Genomic DNA, 22,721 nt, shown 5'->3' with positions numbered 1-22,721 from the left:
AAAAAAAGGTGGGGCTGGGGCCAGGCACAGTGGCTCACACCTGTAATCCCAGCGCTTTGGGCGGCTGAGGTTGGCAGATATTTTGAGTCTAGGAGTTCAATACCAGCCTGGCCAACATGGCAAAACCCCATCTTTACCAACCAAACAACCAACCAACAAACAAAAATTAGCAGGGCATGGTGGCATGTGCCTATAGTTCCAGCCATTCTGAAGGCTGAGGTGGGAGGACGGCCTGAGCCCAGGAGGTGGAGGTTGCAGCGAGCTGAGATTGCACCACTGCACTCCAGCCTGAGCAACAGAGCCAGACCCTGTCTTGAAAAAAAAGGTGGGGGCGGGGAGCTAACTCTACCTCTCAGTTTAACCAAGATAGTATTGGGATCTGGTTTTTCAGTCACAATAGTTCGTTTCCTTCCTCCCCTATCTCCTTCCCATCTTCATATTATGTTGTTTTGTTTTTTGTCTTGTGAGTGTGTGTGTGTGTGTGTGTGTGTTTGAGATAGTGTCTCACTCTGTTACACAGGCTGGAGTGCAGTTGTGCCACCTCTGCTCACTGCAACCTCCACCCCTCAGGTTCAAGAGATCCTCCCACCTCAGCCTCCTGAGTAGCTGGAACCACAGGTGTGCACCACCACGACCAGCTAATTTTTTTTGGATTTTTGGTGGAGATGGGATTTCACTATGTTGCCCAGGCTGGTCTTGAACTCCTGAGCTCAACTGATCCGTTTGCCTTGGCCTCCCAAAGTGCAGGGATTACAGGTGTGAGCCACTGTGCCTGACCTCACATTAGGTTTTTTTTTTTTTTTTGAGACAGAGTCTCACTCTGTGGCCCAGGCTGGAGTGCAGTGGCGCAATCTTGGCTTACTGCCTTACAGCCTCTGCCTCCCAGGTTCAAGCAATTCTCCTGCCTCAGCCTCCCGAGTACCTGGGATTACAGGCGTGAGCCACGGCTCCCAGCGCATATCGTTTATTAAATCAATAGTGTGCTGAACTGGGCTTCTTGAAAAACAAGAATACATATTAAAGTACACAGTAATAATTAATGTTATTGGTTTAAACAGATGATTGGCTTAAAGCATCAAAAAACTTCTTTTGAACATTTATCAACATGTTAAGCACCATACTATGTAATTGTCCTCCCCCACCCCAAAAATCAGATTTCTTGAAGGCAGATTTATCACTTGGACATAGAGGTGCAAGTACTTTAGTGGTTTTTTCGTTTTTTTTTTTTTTGAGATGTTGTCTTGCCCTGTCGCCCGGGCTGGAGTGCAGTGGTGCAATCTTGGCTCACTGCAACCTCCTTCCCTGGCCCATTGAAAACAATTTTAACTATGTAAGCAATAGATCATGATACTGTGGAAAATGAAGATGTGTATCTTAAGCTGTGATCAGCCTATGCCAGGAGAATGGTAGACAAAATGTAGAAACTGTGTTTTTATTTTTATCATGCATCAGAATTTGTTCTGAAAAATGGTTCATGTTTCCAGGAGAGAATGAGTTTAAAGGGAAATGATTATTTTATTTTATTTTTTGAGACAGAGTCTTGCTCTTGTCACCCAGGTTGGAGTGCAATGGCGTGATCTTGGCTCACTGCAACCTCCGTGTCTTGGCTTCAAGCAATTCTCCTGCCTCAACCTCCCGAATAGCTGGGATTACAGGTGTCTGCCACCATGCCAGGCCAATTTTTTTTTTTTTTTGTATTATTAGTAGAGACTGGGTGTCACCATGTTGGCCAGGCTGGTTTCAAACTCCTGACTTCAGGTGATCTGCCTGCCTTGGCCTCCCAAAGTGCTGGGATTACAGGCTTGTACCACCATGGCCAGCTGGGAAATGATAATTAATAGACCCTTCTGCTGTTTATTATCTTTGAAAGAGAATGGCCCAGTATTATAGCAGTATCTCCCCAGATCTTGGGCTCCAGTTCTGGGCAAAAGGTATACTCTGGGTGCTGTTCTCTCTTATCCTTCCAAAAGAAGTTTCCAGCTAATAGTGGTTCAACCTACAAGGTTATAGTCTCAGAGAAGACAGCTTGTGAATAAAAGAAGCTCTAGTAGGCTTTATTCCTTATGTTAGCATAGCAAAATGTTTGAAATTAATCTCTGCTACTATTGACAGAAAATCCAAGCCAGAGAATGTTTATCAACTTGTGGTGGAACCAAGAATCAGTTGTTACTTCCAAAGCATCCCAAAACGTGTATGGGATTTGCATCTTGGTAGTAAACATGCATTGAAAATCAGAAGTACTTTGTGTTTTCCTGGTATTAGGATTGTAAAACATTGATATTTATTTATTTATTTATTTATTTTGAGACAGAGTCTCGCTCTGTCACCTAGGCTGGAGTGCAGTGGCACGATCTCCGCTTGCTGCAGCCTCTGCCTCCCGGGTTCAAGTGATTCTGCTGCCTCAGCCTCCTGAGTAGCTGGGATTATAGGTGCACACCACTACACCCAGCTAATTTTTTTTGGTATTTTTAGTATGAGATGCGGTTTCACTATGTTGGCCAGGTTTGGTCTCGAACTCCTAGCCTCAAGTGGTCTGCCTGCCTCGGCCTCCCAAAGTGCTTGGATTACAGATGTGAGCCACTGCACCCGGCCAACATTGATTTTTTTTTTTTTTTTTTTTTTTTTTTTGAGGCAGAGTCTCGCTCTGTCACCCAGACTGGAGTGCAGTGGCGCAATCTCGGCTCACTGCAAGCTCCGCCTCCGGGTTCACGCCATTCTCCTGCCTCAGCCTCCCGAGTAGCTGGGACTACAGGCGCCCGCCACCTCGCCCGGCTAGTTTTTTGTATTTTAGTAGAGACGGGGTTTCACCATGTTAGCCAGGATGGTCTCGATCTCCTGACCTCGTGATCCGCCCGTCTCGGCCTCCCAAAGTGCTGGGATTACAGGCTTGAGCCACCGCGCCCAGCCACATTGATATATTTTTAAAAAGGTGTGTGTGTGCGTGTGTGTGTGTGTGTGTGCGTGTGTGTGTGTGTGCACTCACTTAGCTGATTAGCACTAGTTATGAATAGGAAATTCAACACCTGTGAATGTGTTTCAAAGGACACCCCCTAACCCCAATGTATTAGCATCTTTTCTGAACTGCATAGTTGGGAAATAATAATAATAACACACATTGACAGAGCAATAGAGAACCTGGCTAATATAAAAGGACATGTTCTGAATGGATCGAGGGATACTTTAGAAAACTCTAGCACAGGGGAGGATTCCTCCAAATGCATTCATTTTCGAGGTGCATCTTTTGTTCTGTATGATCCTGGAACATGCCTGGGGAGATGGTGCCCACAGTGCGAGGCTCGGGTCTCTAGGGATTCTCTCTAACTCTGTTACCGTGGAGGTTTCAGATTTTGCGGTTTTTCCAACAAGTTCAAATCAACCAAGACAAATTGGAATCACTTGTGAAGCCTGCCCCACAGCCATCTCACAGTAGTCATTTAGTGCTTGACTGACCGAATATTAAATGAAAACATAAGAAAGTTTTATTATTCAGGTGATCTGATTGTCTAGCTATATAACACGCTATAGACAATTCGATTAAGAGGATCAAAACTACAATTAGACTGGGCATGGTGGCCCACTGTGGCTTTGGGAAGCCTAGCTGGGAGGATTGTTAAGGCCAGGAGTTCAAGATTGACCTGGGCACAATGCAGGACCTCGTCTCTACATAAAATTAAAAAATTAGGCATGGTCGCACACGCCTGTACGACTGAGTAGTACCCCAGCTACTTGGGAGCTTAAGGCAGAAGGATCGGTTGAGCCCTGGGCCACAGTGAGATATGATGGTGCCACTGCACTCCAGCCTAGGTAACAGAGCAAGATTCTATTTAAAAAAATAAATATATCAATAAAATTAATACTTCTACTACTGCTAATACAAGATGTCCACCCTCAAGGTGCTTATGATCTCATTGAAAGAGTGAGGACAAATATTAGGTGATAATACCAAATGGTATAGGATGGGAGCTGGCCCATGTGTGATCATTTTGTACCTTATTATTGACATTTACATACAGAGATGTGCACATCATTATTATTTTTGGCTGGGTGTCGAGTCCAGTTGATTTAAAACATGAAATGGCAGACTTTGGGAACTGGATGGCCTTAGGAAGTGAAGCATAGCAGAGTTCATGTATGAGCCATACAGAGGTCTACTGTGAACGAGTGTGACTCTTGAGCTGAACATGGCCCAACTTCCCACATACCTGTTAGATGTCTTCTCTGTGTGGACAATACAAGAAAAGATGACTGGGGCAGTTTGTGCCAGCAAGGCAAGACATTTGGAAACGGCCTTAATAAAACCTCTTTGTTCTGGCTGGGCACGGTGGTTCACGCCTGTAATCCTAGCACTTTGGGAGGCCGAGGCGGGTGGATCACTTGAGGTCAGGTGTTCCGGACCAGCCTGGCCAAGATGGTGAAACCCCATCTCCACTAAAAATACAAAAATTAGCTGCGCATGGTGGCACATGCCTGTAATCCCAGCTACTTGGGAGGCTGAGGCAGGAGGATCACTTGAACCCAGGAGGCGGAGGTTGCAGTGAGCAGAGATCATGCCACTGCACTCCAGTCTGGGCGACAGAGCCAGACTCTGTCTCAAAAAAAAAAAAAAAAAAACATACACACACAAACTGTTTGTCTGATTCAGAAATTCTATTTCTTTTTTTCAAGCAAATGTTTGGCTTCTCAGAACTGAGGGGTAATGTAAACATTAAGAATCACCTTCCAGGCCGGGCGCGGTGGCTCAAGCCTGTCATCCCAGCACTTTGGGAGGCCGAGACGGGCAGATCACAAGGTCAGGAGATTGAGACCATCCTGGCTAACACGGTGAAACCCCGTCTCTACTAAAAAAAATATGAAAAACTAGCCGGGCGAGGTGGCGGGGGTCTGTAGTCCCAGCTACTTGGGAGGCTGAGGCAGGAGAATGGCGTAAACCCGGGAGGCGAAGCTTGCAGTGAGCTGAGATCCGGCCAATGCACTCCAGCCTGGGCGACAGAGCGAGACTCCGTCTCAAAAAAAAAAGATTCACCTTCCAAATTCACACTCAGAGAGGCAGCTGTAGGGAGAAGTTGGAAGGAAAAACCACTTATAACTAATTGCAGTATTAGTCTCTCCAGGTAACTATGGGAACAGCTGAGCAGGGCTCCCTTGAATGGGGAGATAAGTTTACCTGTGTAATGACTGCATTTAGTTTTTTCCCAGGAAATTATAAAAAAGAATTGCTTTGCTTAAAGATCTGTTTTCATGAGTTTATTAAACATTGCCCTAATTTTTTACATTATTGCTAACTGGTCCTAATAATGTGAAATAAATTTCAGTCTAGTTTAGAAAAACGGTCATGAATTCTGAATTAAAATAATTCTGAATATCCATTATTATAAATAAATATAAATATTATTATTATAAATAGCAAATGTTTATTGCATATTTATTCCCCCACTGTACTGGGGGAAAGTTTTATTAAATAAAGTGATAAATGGTTGTTAGAAATATTACAGAGCTCTTGTAATTGAACAGGATTATAGGTATAAGTTTATAATTTTATTAACAGGGATAGAATGAATCATGGTAAAGGAAAAAACAAGTGATAAACAAGCCAATAAAATAACAAGGTGAATCCACTGAGGTGAGGGAGTAATTATTTAAATTATTATTTTTTGTTTAATTAACATTTATTGTCTTCTGGGTAACAGGCACTGTTAGGGACTTTTACATCTGCTATTTTATTTAATTACAAGAGTTCTTCATTTCCAGATAAGATTTCCCATGGGTTTCCTTTGACTAATGAGTTATCTTAGCCTGGTGCTTCTCAGTCCCAGCTGCACATGAATATCACCTGGGGAGCTTTGGAGCACTATGGCGCTGGGGTGTATCCCCAGAAAGTCTGTTTAATTATGCAGGGTGGGGACCCTGCTGCAGTATTTTTAAACTCTGGCCAAACCAGAGATGTCATTTCACCTGCAGGAAAAATACAGCAGTAAGCAACTGCTGCAAACTTCGGCAGTAGAGCATGCTGTGCCAGGTGGAATAAGGAAAACACCTGTTTTCCTTTGTTTCCTATTAAGTGGGATGTGGAAAGTGTCAGAATAATTATGGAATGAAGCAGGCTAGAAAATGTAGCTTTAAAAGGCTCCAACTCAGAATTTCCAGGTGCTCTTAATTTGTAGCCTAGGTGTTGCTCTGTGGCGTTTATCAGAAACATGGTGTCAATGACTTACATAATAAAAGTTTTTGTCTTTTTTATTTTTTAAGATAAAAGGAAACTATTTAACAATGTTTTTATACTAAAGGTAATGTGTTTTAATGAAATACATACATATGTCCAGAGTACAGAACTGTGGATAAAAAAGTTTAGGAGGACACAGAATTGTAAGGAATTCTTTCTTTTGGTGGAGGGATTATGGGTAGAAGTGTCTTCCTTAAAAATCATCTGTTCCGGGTGCGGTGGCTCACGCCTGTAATCCCAGCACTTTGGGAGGCCGAGGTGGGAGGATCGCTTGAGGTTACGAGTTTGAGACCAGCCTGGCCAATATGGTGAAACCCTGTCTCTACTAAAAACACAAAAATTAGCTGGGCATGTTGGCAGGTGCCTGTAGTCCCAGCTATTTGGGAGGCTGAGACAGAAGAATCTCTTGAACTTGGGAGGCAGAGGTTGCAGTGAGCTGAGATCACACCACTGCACTCTAGCCTGGGTGACAGAGCGAGATTCTGTCTCAAAAAAAAAAAAAAAAAAAGAAATTAGCTGGGTATGGTGGCGTGTGCCTGTGGTCACAGCTACTTGGGGGACTGAGGCAGGAGGAGCACTTTGAGCCCAGGAGGTTGAGGCTACAGTAAGCCATGTTTGAGCCATTCTACTCCAGCCTGGGCAACAAAGTGAGACCCTGTTTCAAGTTCTAGTAAAGTTGTTTAATAGCAAAACATTTTTAAATAGCAAAACATTTTTAAAAACCAGGAAGGAACTAAGTGGTTTGGGAGGCTCAATTGTTTAAAACATTGTTATAGCCTTAGATCACATAATAGAGAATTAACTTTAAAAATGATCCATAATCAAAAATATACCCAATCCCTAAAACAATTCCTGGTCACCTTTGTAAATAGAGTTGCTTCAGTGGGAGCTTTTAGTGCTGCCTAGAGCATCCCAGGAGTCATGAAAGTGTGACATTGGTCAGAGAAAGGAAAGCTTCCATTCGATGCCAACATTAAGGGTTTTCCTCTTAAAATAAGCAGCGTTTCTGGTAGGGGTGATAGATAGGCTTCCATTTTAAGCGATGTTTTGCTCCTTTAAAAAACTTTATATCACATTTTCTGAGAGACCTTGGGCAAGTCATATCATTCTTTTGGGCCTGAGGTTCTTTGTTGATAAAATGAGGGAATTAGACTAACATAGCTGTCGGTGTTCAGGTTGGGATTCACAGGGCAGCATCTCCTAGAGAATGCTGGGGGAGGAGTGTTGGGTTGGCTTGATTCTAGGTCTCCTGCTTCGGCCTCAGACAAGCTGCCCTGTGGGTGGGCTCCGGGCAGGGCTCATTTGCAGGGAGGGGAATCAGTTTGGTTCCACCTGCATTTGGGGGATCTACTAGACATCAGGCATTGTACCAGGTGCGGGGGACACTAGGGTGACCAAAACCTAGCATGAGCCCTCAGGTAGCTTAAAGTCTCTTGGAGGAGATGGATAAAGACACAGAGAAATCCAGCATTTCTCAGCTAGGTCAGGGACTGGGTGGGAGAAAGGAGGGAGTTAGAAGGCTAGTTGGGTATAGGAGCCCTGGGTGTTTTTAAATTTTTATTTATTTTTCTTTTTTATTTATTTATTTTTGGAGACGGAGTCTTGCTCTGTCGCCCAGGCTGGAGTCCAGTGGCTGGATCTCAGCTCACTGCAAGCTCCGCCTCCCGGGTTTACACCATTCTCCTGCCTCAGCCTCCCGAGTAGGTGGGACTACAGGCGCCCACCACCACGCCCGGCTAATTTTTTGTATTTTTTAGTACAGACGGGATTTCACCATGTTAGCCAGGATGGTCTTGATCTCCTGACCTCGTGATCCGCCTGTCTCGGCCTCCCAAAGTGCTGGGATTACAGGCTTGAGCCACCGCGCCCGGCTTAAATTTTTATTTTTATAGAGGCAGTTCCTCACTATGTTGCCCAGGCTGGATTTGAACTCCAAGGCTCAAGTGATCCTCCTTTCTCAGCCTCTAGAGTAGCTAGGACTATAGGTGAGTATTTTTCAAAGAACTAAATGACAAATAGAGGACAGCTCCCTTCCCTGAGTCACTGTCTGGTCACTGCTGAGAGGAGAAGAAAGAGGAAGGAGCAGGAGCCCACGTGAGGTGGTTGGGACTCCCCTTGTCCTCTGGAGCCGACTTCAGCATGCTAGTGAAAAGGCTGTTAGGGAAAGAGAGGACCTGGGCTCTCAGAAGATGATAGACTCTGCCCTGAGGGCTGGGAGGGACCTTCGGGGGACACCTAGCCCAGGTGGGTTACCCTGGCAAGCCCACCCCTGCATACCCAGGCCCATCCCTCTTCCACCTCCTATGCTTAACTGAATGGACCGCAGTCTAACCTGCTGGCCTTTGCATGTGCCGAGAGCTCTGCTTGGATCCCTTCCTGCCTCTGGTCAATTCTAACTTAACTTTTATTTCTCAGCTTCAATGTCACCTCCTTGGGGAAGCCTTTCTTCAATTATCCATCATTTTCCATCCCCTGCTGAGTTAAATACCCTTTTCAGGTATTGCCTCATCCCCTTTCCTTCAGCGCATTCATCTGCCTGTAATTGCTCCCTTAATCTTGGAGAGTTCCTCGGTGGCTGGGACGGTTTAATTCATGGAATTATTTCCATGGCCACAGTGGTTGGCACACAATAGGTGCTCAGTAGCTATTGAGTGAATGAGTGTCCTCACTTTATAACAGAAGTTAAGTGACTCGCCCAAGTCAGACACTCCGAAAGACTGAGAAGGAATGAGACCCATGGTATGAGTCTGAAGAGGTGGCAAGATCTGGTTTCTAGAGCTGTAGTCAAGGCTTTCTGTCCATAGCTTGGAAACGAAAAGAAGCCATGCTTGTTTAGAGGCCCACGTTACTTCTGTCAGAGCCACACTCTATGCCCTGGGTGTGCTGGGTGTGTGTCTGAGAGATGTGGGTTGTGTGTGGGGTGTGTTCCTGGGATGTGTGTGGGGTGTGTGCATGGGATGTGTGTATGGTGTATGTGTGGTGTGTGTACATGGAATGAATGTGTGGTATGTGTGGAGTCTGTGTGTGTACATTTGAGGACATAGTTTGTGAGTGTGCAGTATGCTTAGATGGTTCTTTTTTTTGTTTTGTTTAGAGACAGGCTGTCACCCAGGCTGGAGCACAGTGCACATCATGGCTCACTGCAGCCTCGACCTCCTGGGCTCAGACGATCCTCCTGTCTCAGCCTGCCAAGTAGCTGGGACTACAGGCATGTGCCACCACGCCCAGCTAATTTTTAAATTGTTTGTAGAGACGAGAGCTCCCTAAATTACTGGGCTCAAGCGATCCTCCCACCTCAGCCTCCTAAAATGTTGAGATTACAGGCGAGCCACCATGCCTGGCCTAGATGGTTCTTAAATCCTCTTCTTGGCCACTGAGCAGTTCTGTGATTATTATTTAAAAGGGAATGTTAAACCACACTCATGCCATAACAAGGAGAACAACAGAAAGAAAACCTACACTGGCAAACAAAAAGAGAGTTGCAAAAGCAGCCGAAGTGGCTGAAATTATCAGCAGGTAGGGTTCTCTCTGGACAATTAGACATGGCCCCTAAACCTTTTGTGAATAAAACAAGGCTGGTTAAGTGGCTTCCGGTAGTTTCAGCACTCAATGAAAAGCAAAGAGAAAACACTAAGACAGCTAAAGATTTAATCAGAAAAAAGGCCAGAGAAAAAGTCATCCTGTTTCTCTTCCATTCAATAGTAAGAGTGTCTAGACAGTGCAGACTTTGCTCTGATCTTCACACTAACTGCTGGCAAATGCATTAAAAAGGGATGCTAACTATGGTTTTATGAAAATTCTCTTTAATTCATCAGCTTTTGTTGCTGTAGGAGATTTTGGAGGGTGACAAGGCTGGCGTAATGTACCTGTTTGTGTTTCTTTCTCTGCAAAGTAGAAACCTGAAACAGGAAGTGATTCAAGGGACAGAATGACTAAAACCGTTTCAGATTCAAGTTGAACTGAGCATTTTGCTGGGACCAAGACTTGCTGCTGCAGCCAAAGGTCCCAATATCCTTTATACTGAATCTCCATGGATAGCCCTGGCCCCACCATATGCGCTCCTAAGGACAACACAGTCCAGCCAAACTGTCCTTCAGTCATAGGAGTTTGGTTTAGGTCTTTGTTCTTTACTTACTATGCAACCTTCAGCAAATTATTCAACTTCTCTGAATCTTTGTTTATTTGTAATGCACCAGACTATTTTGAGCATTAAATGAGAAAACTGTTTGCAAAACAATTCAGTGATATAATGGACTGTACAAATGCGATCTGGGGCCAGGTGCAGTGGCTTATGCCTGTAATTCAGCACTTTGGGAGGCCGACACTGGTGGATCACTTGAGGTCAGGAGTTCGAGACCAGCTGGCCAACATGATGAAATCCTGCCTCTACGAAAAATAAAAATATTAGCCCGGCATGCTCACTTGAACCTGGGAGGTGGAGGTTGCAGTGAGCCTAGATCGTGCCACTGCACTCCAGCCTGGGCGACAGAACAAGACTATGTCTTCCAAAAACAAATAAACAATCAAACAAACAAATGCTATTTGGAGTTGTGCCTCTACTATGGGAAAAAAACAATAGCTAGGATTTACTGGGGGCTTTCTGTGTACTGAGGACTGTTGTAACTTGCTTAATTCTGGCTATAACTCTTTTACAGGAGAAGAAACTGAGGCCTGGAATTTGATTAACTCGTTCAAGATTACCCAGTTGGTAAGTAACAGAGCTGGAATTTGACCATGGCCATCTGGCTCCAGAACCAGCACTCTTAACCACACTTCTATGAGGAAAAGTTAAAGTGGATGGGAATGGCTACAAGATGGATTTCAGTTCCGTAGAAATAAGAACCTCCTACCTCTGTTGAAATCAGAATACACATACATCCCTTCATTCATTCTATGAATATTCATTCACTCTATCAACCTACGAGGTTTTTAGGTCACATTATTAGTTTAAATAAGAACTATAGGCTGGGCACAGTGGCTCACACCTGTAATCCTAACGCTTTGGGAGGCTAAGGTGGGTGGATCCCTTGAGGTCAGGAGTTCAAGACCAGCCTGGCCAACATGGTGAAACCCTGTCTCTACTAAAAATATAAAATTTAGCCAGGCATGCTCACTTGAACTCAGGAGGCGGAGGTTGCAGTGAGCTGAGATTGTGCCACTGCACTCCAGCCTGGGCGACAGAGCAAGACAGTCTTTAAAAAAAAAAAAAAGAAAGAAATAAGAACAAAATTTTGGAGGGAAGGAGACATTTCCAGCCTACCGTCATAAGTAATGGCAATAATAACTAATACTTTTTGAATATTTACTATATGCAGACCCTGTGCTAAGAGCTTTTTAACTTGTTTAAGTTTCACAGAAGCTCCCACAAAGTTGCAGTTCAAAGAAGACAACTTGCCCAGGGTCACTCTGTTGGTAAGGGATAGAATTTGTATTCACATTCAAGGAGTCTAGATTGAAAGTCAGTGCTCTTGCTGGGCATGGTGGCTCACACCTGTAATCCCAGCACTTTGGGAGGCCAAGTGGGGCAGATCACGAGGTCAGGAGATCCAGACCATCCTGGCTAACGCAGTGAAACCCCCGTCTCTATTGAAAATACGAAAAATTAGCCAGGCATGGTGGCGGGTGCCTGTAGTCCCAGCTGCTTGGGAGGCTGAGGCAGGAGAATGGCGTGAGCCCGGGAGGCGGAGCTTGGAGTGAGCCGAGATCACGCCACTGCACTCCAGCCTGGGCAATAGAGCGAGACTCTGTCTCAAAAAAAAAAAAAAAAGGAAAATCAGTGCTCTTAACCGATGTGGTCTTGTCAACTGTCAACCCTATAAGGCCCTTCAGGGAAAACCATTGACTCTTGGCTCCTGGGTGCCCTCTGTCTGTAACAGTGCACTTCCCTTTTCTGCTTCTTTTCTCCCCCGGTTTCCTAGACTCCCTACTACCCTCACTGGTGAGGCTTAACCATAGGATAGGGACCTGTGGCAAAATACTTACAGCCATCTCTACCTAGGCATGCTTTTAACTTTTATTTGAATCAGACTATCTTACTTGCTGTAAAATGCACAAATTTTAATCTTAATCGTACAACTTGGTGAAATTTTAATATGTTACATCCATCTAACCATCACCCAAATCAGCATATACAATATTTCTAGAAAGTTCCCTCATGACCCTTTGCACTTAGTATTACACCAGAGATAAGCACTATTCTGACGTCTGTCATCACAGATTCATGCTTCTACCTTAGCCATATCCAAATATACTTGCTCAACAAAAACAAAAGGATAAAAACACCACTTTAAATAGTGTGGGTGATCCTATCATTTCATCCAATGGGCATCTCTCTTGGAGTGGGTGTGAATGGCAGACATGGATCTGCTGTTCCGTCTGTTGGTCTTTGTTCTCATGGCTTTTTAGGATGTGAGCATCTTGTGCCACCAAGTATGTTTCTCATATTTATGGATTTTAATTATCACACAACATGGCCCTTAAATCTAAGCCAGTTATTACATATGGTGCTCAACCCTAAGAAACCAAATCCAGTGCTGAAGGAAAGACTGGCTGTGTTGGGCTTCATGAAAGATGGTTTGTTTGTCTCCAACCTGAGACCTTATTGTGGGATTTTTCAAGGGGAATTTTGACTTTTTTCAATTTTCATGCTGGCTTTAGAAGCTAACCCTTGAGTAGATACAATTTTAATGGGGGCAGAACTCAAGTGTGAATAAGTTGTTATATTAAATTTAGTGACCTGGAATACTTCTGGCAACGTGGTGGACTAAGCTGACTTGTCTGAGTCCTTCCTGCTATGAATACAGAATTGATGGAAATGTAAGAATTTTATCTAGGGGAGCGCTGAAGAAAGGGAAACCTGCAAATGTCACAAATGAGGATAGGCTGGCCGCGGTGGCTCATGCCTGTAAACCCAGCACTTTGGGAGGCGGAGGTGGGCAGATCACTTGAGGTCAAGAGTTCCAGACCAGCCTGGCCAACACAGTGAAACTTTGTTCTACTAAAAATACAAAAATTAGCCGGGTGTGGTGGCACATGCCTGTAATCCCAGCTACTCAGGAAGCTGAGGCAGGAGAATTGCCTGAACCTGGGACGGGAAAGTTGTAGTGAGCAGAGATCACGCCACTGCATTCCAGCCTGGATGACAGAGCAAGACTCCACCTCAAAAAAAAAAAAAAAAAAGGTGGATAAATTTAAGCTAAATGGTGGCATGTGAGCTGAAGCCATGACTACTCCTGGGGCTTTTGCACAGAAGCTACAGAGCCTGGGGGCTCAAGGTGGAACTGAGTGCTCTGGAGCCTTGAAGGTCTGACTTTTTCATGAAAAGGGGCTAGAAAAACTTCGATACTTGTAGAAATAGAGAGGAAGCTTGCCTTGACTGGAAAAAAGTTACCAGCAAGAACTTAAACGCATGGGATTATACCATATGTGGTTGTGGAATCTGTATTTTTGTTACTTATAAAGTATGAGACCCTTCATCCTGAAAAATTGAGATAAAACTGGTCTAGTACCATGGAAACCTCTACTGCAAACACAAAGTCATTCCATAGGTATATTTTAACAACCCATACCTAACAGCACTCCCACAGTGAGAATGACCTCTGAGGACGAGTTCACAATGAAAAACTAAACTATTCAGGAAACCATTCCAAGTTGGAAATAATAAAATCATTTAAAAGAGACTATAAAAATGGTATATTTAAAATTATTAAGATGTCTTAGTTTGGGTTCACAAGAAAAAAGAAATAAAATGATTAAGAACTAAAGATAATATAAAAAATGTAAAGAAAGATGGAAAAAGAATAGGTTGACGAAGAGCAGCTGAATTGAAAGGAAAAATAATCATTAAAATTGAAATCCAACAAAAGAGTTAAATGACAGATTAGGCATAGCTAAAGAGAGAATTAATGAGCTGGAAGACAATGACAGTTAAAATTTGTTAAGTGCATAGTAAATGCCATTGTTCTGTGTACTTTATTTGCATTAACTCATTTACTCCTTAGAACAAAATTATGAGGAGGCATTATTATGATCATCTGAACTTTATAGACAAAGAAACTAAATAGCAGTTTAAGCCACTAGCTCATGGTCACATAGCTGGTAAGTGATGGATCTGGGATTTGACTCTAGGCTGTCTCGGGTAGCCTTGAGTCTGTGTTTGCAAGTATTATACTATGGGAAATCATCAAGAGTGGGCACTAAGTGATAAAGAGATGGGTATATGAAATAATGGTGAAGAAGTATCAATGGCACTACTTACATCTACACAGAGGGACTAAGGGAGAGGCAGTATTAGAAGACATAAAAATTAGATGTCCTTTCAGACATCTTCCAATCCTTAGGTTCCAAGAATTTGAGACCAGGTCACCATCAAGGGCAAAATATTCAAAGGAGGGTGGTACACCCTTTATAGGTGGCACCTGTAGTCCTAGCTACCTGGGAGGCTGAGGTGGGAGGATTGCTTGATTCCAGGTGGCAATGAGCCAGTGCCATTTGGCACTGTCTACCATTTTAAGTGCACATACCCTGTGACCCTGCAATTCTGCTTCAAGGATTTTGTCTTATAAATTCTATCTTTCCTATAGTTATATATGTGTGTGAAGATGCATGTAATATATACATTGCAGCATTGCTAGTAATAGAAAGACTGTGGAAACAACTTAATGTATATCAATAAGGAATTGATTTAGGCCGGTCGCAGTGGCTCATGCCTGTAATCCCAGCACTTTGGGAGGCTGAGGTAGGCAGATGACTTGAGGTCAGGAGTTTGAGACCAGCCTGATCAACATGGTAGAAACTGTGTCTCTACCAAAAAATACAAAAATTAGCTGGGTGTTGTGGCCCACAGCTGTAATCCCAGTTGCTCGGGAGGTTGAGGCAGGAGAATAGCTTGAACCCGGGAGGCAGAGGCTGCAGTGAGCCGAGATTGCACCACTGCACCACTGCACTCCAGCCTGGGTGACAAGAGCAAGACTCTGTCTCAAAAAATGAACAAACAAACAAAACCCCAAAAAACAAAAAACGAGGAATTGATTGAATGTGTATTCTTAAAGTAGATTGCCCCACCACTGTTTAAAATAGTAGGTCATATCTGCTAAGAAGGAATGATTTTCAGGATATATTCTTAAGTTTAAGACTAAAGCAATTTGCAAGAAAGTATATGTGGTATGCCGCCAGATGTAGGAAAACAAGAAGAGGGTATAAGTGTTTATACACACCCACCCACACACATACTCATACTTGATTATGCCTCGGCGATTGCTGGAAGGACACACACACACAGTGTCTGGGGGAATTCTGTATTCCTCTTGAAAAAGCTTAGGGGATTGTGGGGTTTGGGTGGGTGGAAGATATCCTGCTATATGCCCTTTTATGTTTCTTTGAATGTTTGTAGAGGAGATTTAGCAGGTCTCCTGGGTGGGGTTGCATATATCCCACGGGAAACCAACATTTATTGAGCATTTGACAAGCACCAGGCCATTGCCTGTGTTATCTGTTCACAGGTAAGACAGGTCACACAGGTAAGGATGTGAGGATGTGGAGTTCTCTCTATTGCCTGCTGATACCTGGACAACAGAGCTGCACAGTAAATGCGTGATAAATGGTAATCTCATTTTCTTTTTTTTTTTTTCTTTATTTCTTTGGAGACAGGCTCTTGCTTGATCACCCAGGCTGAAGTGCAGTGGCACGATCATGGCTCATTGCAACCTCGACCTCCCAGACTCAGCCTCTTGAGTAGCTGGGACTACAGGCATGTGTCACCACACCTGGCTAATTTTTTTCATTTTGTAGAGACAGGGGTCTCCTTGTCTTGCCCAGGCTAGTCTTGAACTCCTGGGCTCAAGTGATCCTCCTGACTTGGTCTCGCGAAGTGCTGGGATTATAGGTGAGAGCCACTGTGCTTGGCCCGATAATCCCATTTTCAAGAAAATGGGTGGTACCTTCGTTGTGCAAAGTCCTGTGGCATGCAGGTGGAGGAGGGGAAATTCCGTGACAGCCTGCAAGGTGTTTTGGAAACAGGGGTAACCCAGCTGCTTCATAGAAATCTGAGTTATCTGGGAGGCATCTCAAACCTTTTGTCTCTCCTGACTCTAGTCCCTGGCACCTCTCTTGAGACCACATGGAAGTATTCAGTCAGTACTCATTTTTCCAACCGTAAGATTCTTTGTTCTGGAAAGCCGTAGCTTGTGTTTCTGGACCACATGAATTGCTGATGTGTTTAGAAACAACAAAGCAAGGAGAATTCGTGCTGCGATGTTCTCCTTTTTGGAATTATTTTATCTTTACAACTTTCCCGTTGAGTATGCATCATCAAAGGTCTAAGCGACACCAACTTCTGTTCACTTAAAAAGAGTGACCTTTAGGGGCCTTTCTTCTCAAAATAGATGTTCCCAGAGGTGCTTTTTATTGTTGTTATTGTTGTTTTCTACAATCAACCACATTTCTAACCCATCAGGAAATGTTTTATAGAACCAGAGGCTTTCTCTCTTCCCCTTCCCTTGATCATCTGGAAATAAATTCAGTTAAGTAGGTTATTCATCTTGAAAGGGCTGTTGTGATGTGATCAACACACAAATGGACAAGAAATCCAAATGGTCAAGAAAACTGGAAGGAAAATTTAAGCGTATGGGATCAAAATCACAAAAACTGACCTGGGTAGTGTTTAAGAGCGTAACATATCTGCACAATTCAGATGAAACACTTGCAAGTGAGAGTTATTTGACCTTAGCACTTTGCTGGTCTCTTAAGGCAGTATTTTGTAGGCTCAGAGAGAGCTGTTAAGAGCTTTAAGTATCATTGTCCTTATGTGCAATGTGGGATGTAATGGTTTTAGTTTACTGTAAGATGAATGTGAATCAACAGTGTTATCTGACTCCTCCAAATAGTAATTCCATCTTCACTGCCTGAATAGAGATAGGGAATAGGTTTAATCGCCATTGCTGTGTGAGGCCTTCCTGGACCCAGGTGCTTTGCTGTGCTCCTATTGCACTGTGTCACATTTAATTAATGCAGTTATCTTATTGGCTTTAAATAATTGTAGTTGTTTGTAGCTATGTCCACATCAGCCTGTGAGTGCCTAGGATGGTATGGATCACCTTGCTTCATCTGTGTATAGTCAGCATGCAGCATACACCACAGCACTTCGGATTTCATTAGTCAGGATTCTGTCGACCTTGAAACAGAATCTCGCCTCGAACTGGCTTCCGCAGAAAGGGGATTTGTTGGTTTATGTAATTGAAGAATCTAGGAATGAAACATAAGGCATGGAGGATCCAAGGCTTAAAGTGTTGCCAAGGCTTACACAGTTTTTCACCCTCTTCAATGCTGCCTCCCTTTTCTTTTGGATTGTGCTACAAAATGGTTGTCAGCGATTCTAGCAGGAGGTAAAAAAGGCCACTGTTCCAGTAGTTCGACAAAAGTCTTAGAAGTGAGTCCAACTGTCTCTCTGATTGGTCTTTTCTGGGTAACATGCACAGCCGTGAACCAATCGCTGTGGCAGGCAAATACGACGCTCTGATTGGCCATCTTGAATCAAATGCCCTCCCTCTGAGGGAGATTGGGTGCAGCCTGCACCTGCTCAGGTACAGAGACTGAGAATGAGGGAAAGACTGCACGTCCCCAGGGAAATGCGGATACCATTTGTGAATGGTGGGTAAGCAAGAGCCAAGGATGTCCAATATAGTAGGTGTTTAATCAGTGTTTACTCAGTGAATGAATTAACAGATGAATGAGCAAACAGGAGCGTGCTGCTGATTCTGTGAGCTGGTTATGCAATACCCCGAGTGGGGTTTTAACAGATGGAGCCTTTGCAGAGAGGAGGGATAGAAGAGGGCTCTGAAATAAAGTCATTTAAGGATACCATTAAATTAGCTGAAATATTTAACAAGAGATAGGAGACAGGGGAGACATGTGATAGCTGTTTTCAAACGTAAAGGGCATTCATAGGGAAGGGACATTTTCTGGGTCCCTACTTTATGCCATAGATGCTGGGCTAGACACTTTAATTGACATCGCCCCACTTTTATTTTTATTTTATTTTATGTTATTTTATTTTTTTGAAACAAGGCCTTGCTCTGTGGCCCAGGCTGGAGTGCAGTGGTACGATACTAGCTCACTGCAGCCTCAACCTCCCAGGCTCAAGCAATCCTCCTGCCTCCCTCCTGAGTAGCTGGGACTACAGGCACACATCACACCCAGCTAATTTTTTTCTTTTTCTTTCCTTCTTTTTTTTTTTTCTTCCTCCTCTTCTTCTTCTTCTTCTTCTTCTTCCTTCTTCCTTCTTCCTTCTTCCTTCTTCCTTCTTCCTTCTTCCTTCTTTCTTCTTTCTTCTTCTTCTTCAGCAGGGTCTCACTCTGTTGCCCAGGCTGGAGTGCAGTAGTGCAATCACGGCTCACTGCAGCCTTGACTTCCCAGGCTCAGGTGGTCTACCTGAGCTTCCCCGAGTAGCTGTGACCACAGGCAAGCACCACCATGCGTGGCTAATTTTTTGTAGGTTTAGAGAAGGGGGTTTCCCATGTTGCTCAGGCCGGTCTCTAACTGTTGGGTTCAAGCCATTCTCCTGCCTCGGCCTCCCAAAGTGCTGAGATTACAGGCACGAGCCACTGCACCTGGCCACAATTAAAAAATGTGTATTTAATCTTGATAATTGTGTTTGTTAAAGAAACTAGCTCAGATAATTTAGGAACTTGCCTGAGGTTCTAGGCCTGGGCTCTGACAAGACCAGAATTCAGTCTAGGTCTGCTAGTTTCAGAAGCCCCTCACATTGCCTGGTATTTGATTTAGCTGCCGCATAGCCAGCAGACTGTACTAAATAATAGGGTTTTGCCATAGTTCTTTTCTGAGACCTTGATTTTATCAGTATTTGTTTATCCACTCATTCATCTTCACTCATGTACTCAGGAAATATTCCATTGATTGCCTACTGGGTACCAGAGATAGACCAGTGAATGATTCAAGCCCCTGCCCTCCTGTAGTTTACAGTCTGGCCAAGTTCCATATTACTTCTAAACGGTTAAATGACAGCCTCTAAGGATGTACAAATCTATGATAATGGGAGTTGCACTAGTCCCACCCCTCTGTAAGGAGGCAACCAGCAAAACCAAGAAGCTGGATGGCCCAGTTTTATCTATGCTGTCTGCCTAGGATGCTGCTCCTAAAGGGACTGATGGATGTTGAGGTATGGGAGGCTTAGGGTGTGCCTCATCTGTTCTCATCCTCCCAGGGCTGGCTCTGCTGGGTGATCTGGGCTGTGTCCCACCACTCTGTCATATGATGTCTCCCCTTTCTGAACCCCGGAGCAGAACCCATGGAATGAAGCAGGGTTAGCTGACCAGGAGGGAAATAAATATTTCTTGAATGAGTCCTCCCCCTGGTTCTTTGACATGGCTCCCCCTGCCCAAGGAAATAGGTATTCTTGTCCCCATTTTTCAGGGGAAGAAGCCAGGCTTATTTAGAGTCATGATTTGAGCCCAGGCCTGTCTGATGGCTCCAAAATCGTATGGGCTTCCTTTTGACCCTCCTTTGATCCAGACAGGTCTGGGGAGTAGGGCTTTCAAAGCTTCAGAAATTGGAGGTGATTTGGTAAGTTAGTTCATTCCTTTCCTTCCCTCTCTCCCTCCCTTCCTTCCTTTCTTCCTTTCGTCCTCTTGCTCTGTTGCCCAGGCTGGAGTGCAGTGGTGTGATCTTGGCTCACTGCAGCCTCCGCCTCCTGGGTTCAAGCAATTCTCCTGCCTCAGCCTCCCGAGAGCTGGGATTACAGGTGTGTGCCACCATGCCCATCTAATTTTTGTATTTTTAGTAGAGAATGGGTTTCACCATGTTGGTCAGGGTGGTCTCAAACTCCTGACTTTGTGATCCACTCACCTCGACCTCCCAAAGTGCTGGGATTACAGGCATGAACCACCATGTCCAGACTTTTTTTTTTTTCTTGAGACAGAGTCTCACTCTGTCGCCCAGCTGGAATGCAGTGGCTGGATCTTGGCTCACTGCAACCTCTGCCTCCCAGGTTTAAGTGATTCTCCTATTCTCCTGCCTCAGCCTCCTGAGTAACTGGGATTACAGGTGCCCACCACCATGTCCAACTAATTTTTGTATTTTTAGTAGAGATGGGGTTTCACCATGTTGGCCAGGCTGGTCTCAAACTCCTGACCTCAGGTGATCCGCCCACCTTGGCCTCCCAAAGTGCTGGGATTACAGGTGTGAGCCACTGCGCCTGATCGTGATCTGTTAAGTTTCATGTCATTCATTTATTTAAGAAAGTACTTATGGAGGGCCTGTGTACAGAAACTCTGTTAGGCCTTGGGTGACCAAGATTGACCAGGGTTTCTGCTCCCAGGGAACTTAAAGTCTGAGTTAAATAATTGGAAGTGCGCAATCTTTCATTCAGTGATTTATTCAGCCTTGCACCAGGATGTATCAGATGCTTTGAATTGCAAGTGTCAGAAATCCCAGTTCAAATGGGATAATTGATAAAAGCAGTTAAGTGGCTCACATAACCAAAAATTGGAGAGGTAGAATAGGTCAGGGCTCCATCTTCCTTTCTTTATGATCCTCCCAGCTCTGTACTTTTGTCTGTGGGCTCTATTCTCAGGTTGACTTCCTTCATGGTCATGAGAGAAAAGAACTACCATCTCCCTCTAGAGCCACTGAACAAACTTTCTGAACTTCATCCTGATTGGATCATTTCAGGACATGCATTCATCTTTTAATTAATTGTGGTGGCAGGGGAGATGGGATAACACTGATTGGCTTAGACCATTCAGGACCTGTCCTTGGAAGTGGAGGTGAGGTGTGCTTGACTGAAGAATGCCGCTCGATGGGGAAGGAGTGGAGTAGACGTGGTAGGATTGGCGTACAAAGATGGGTAAAAGTATTATCTCTTATTAGACACTCACCTTTTTCTTATTTTTTAAAATATTAATAATAGAGATGAGGTCTTGCTAAGTTGCCCAGTCTGATCTCAAACTCCTGGGTTCAAGCAATCCTCCCACCTCAGCCTCCTAAAGTGCTGGGATTACAGGTGTGAGTCATCACACTGGACCAGAAACTCACCTTCTCTAGTGAGGTTCCTGAGAAGGGCATTTACCTAATCTTAATTGAATGCTAGGTACTCTACATGTATTTTTCAGAGTTAATTCTCATAATATCCCTGTCAAAGAAATAAATATTTCCAGTTTGCAGATGAGGAAACAAGTTCAGAGAGCTGGAGTTGCTCGCGGGCAGTCACACACCACACACCTAGGAAGCAAGCGGGGTGTGGCTGTGGCTGTGGCTCCTACGCTACTTCCTCTGCTTTTTTTGCGATGGGGGTAGAGAAAATAAATCATTAATAGAGACCCTAAAAAGATTTGTTGAATGACTCTTCTATGATAAGCAGGGCCTTGGGAGTAGTTACTGCTTTTCATTTCAAGCTTTTGTTAGAGGAATCCTGCCTGCTGTTTTTTTTGTTTGTTTGTTTGTTTCTGTTTTTGTTTTTTTTGAGACAGAGTCTCTGTCGCCCAGGCTGGAGTGCAGTGGCACGATCTTAACTCATTGCAACCTCCACCTCCCAGGTTCAAGCAGTTATCTGCCTCAGCCTCTCATGTAGCTGGGATTACAGGCGCCCGCCACCACAGCCGGCTAATTTTTGTATTTTTGGTAGAGATGGGGTTTCACCATCTTGGCCAGCCTGGTCTTGAACTCCTGACTTTGTGATCCACCCGCCTCAGCCTCCCAAAGTGCTGGGATTACAGGCGTGAGCCACCGCCCCGATCTTTTGTTTGTTTTTTGTTTTTAAACCAGTTGTGGATGGGAGGAAAACTCTGCTTCCAGGTTCAGGTAAATAACAGAAATTGAATGAGCTTGAGAGAAAAAGCAGAACCATTGTCAACTGACAATGTCTCCAAAGAGATGATTGCATCAGATAATTTTACAGAAATGGTTTCTCTCTCCTTTTGACTTTTCTGCCTGAGGCTGCCATTAGGGTTTAAAGTAATAGAGTAGCTATTATGTCATTGTATACAATGCTTCCTTCCCTTGGGCCCATGTTAACTTGTGCCTTCAAAATACAGAATACAGTTTTTTTTTGGTAAAGAGTTTATGTAAAGCCAGTGTGATTCCTAAATTAAACTGCCAAAATGAGGGCAAACAAGCTGGGTTTTCTGGTTTTCTCCAGGTTCTGCAGAGACGTAACATCCGGCAGATCAGGAAGATGTGCTGATCAGTCACTTGTGTGCTGGTGCAGAATGTTTTCACACCGCTCTGCCCCCAGTGTGTGTGTACCGCAATTCACTGCCCAGTGGAAAGGCTTTCATTTCTTCATAGGTCCTCCACCCTCACCTACTTCCATTCCACCCCAGCAGATACAATTTTATCCAGGGAGAAATTAATTGTTTTTTTCTAGAGACAGAGTCTCACTCTTTGCCCAAGCTGGAGGGCAGTGGTGCGATCGTGGCTCACTACAACTTCAGTCTCTCGGTTTCAAGCGATTCTCATTCCTCAGCCTCCCAAGTAGTTGGGATTACAG

General features: G+C 44.2%; 1 protein-coding gene across 23 annotated transcripts in view; it reads left to right on the top strand.

Annotated features, from left to right (window-relative positions):
• Positions 1-22,721, top strand: part of CYRIB (CYFIP related Rac1 interactor B) — a 177,560-nt gene that overhangs the window by 35,714 nt on the left and 119,125 nt on the right. For 20 of the 23 annotated variants that reach the window (XM_033202907.1, XM_033202908.1, XM_033202898.1 and 17 more), the window contains one exon: positions 10,876-10,928. The exons of the other annotated variants lie outside the window; for them this stretch is intronic. The gene's annotated coding sequence lies outside the window, so the exon portion shown is untranslated. The remainder of the gene's footprint in view (positions 1-10,875; positions 10,929-22,721) is intronic. 23 annotated transcript variants of the gene reach the window in all.

This window comes from Trachypithecus francoisi, unplaced genomic scaffold, assembly GCF_009764315.1.
Source record: "Trachypithecus francoisi isolate TF-2019V2 unplaced genomic scaffold, Tfra_2.0 Lachesis_group7, whole genome shotgun sequence".
In the NCBI taxonomy this organism is placed as follows: domain Eukaryota; kingdom Metazoa; phylum Chordata; class Mammalia; order Primates; family Cercopithecidae; genus Trachypithecus; species Trachypithecus francoisi.
Note: the sequence above shows the minus strand (reverse complement) of the source record. Positions and strands in the feature narration are given on the sequence as shown.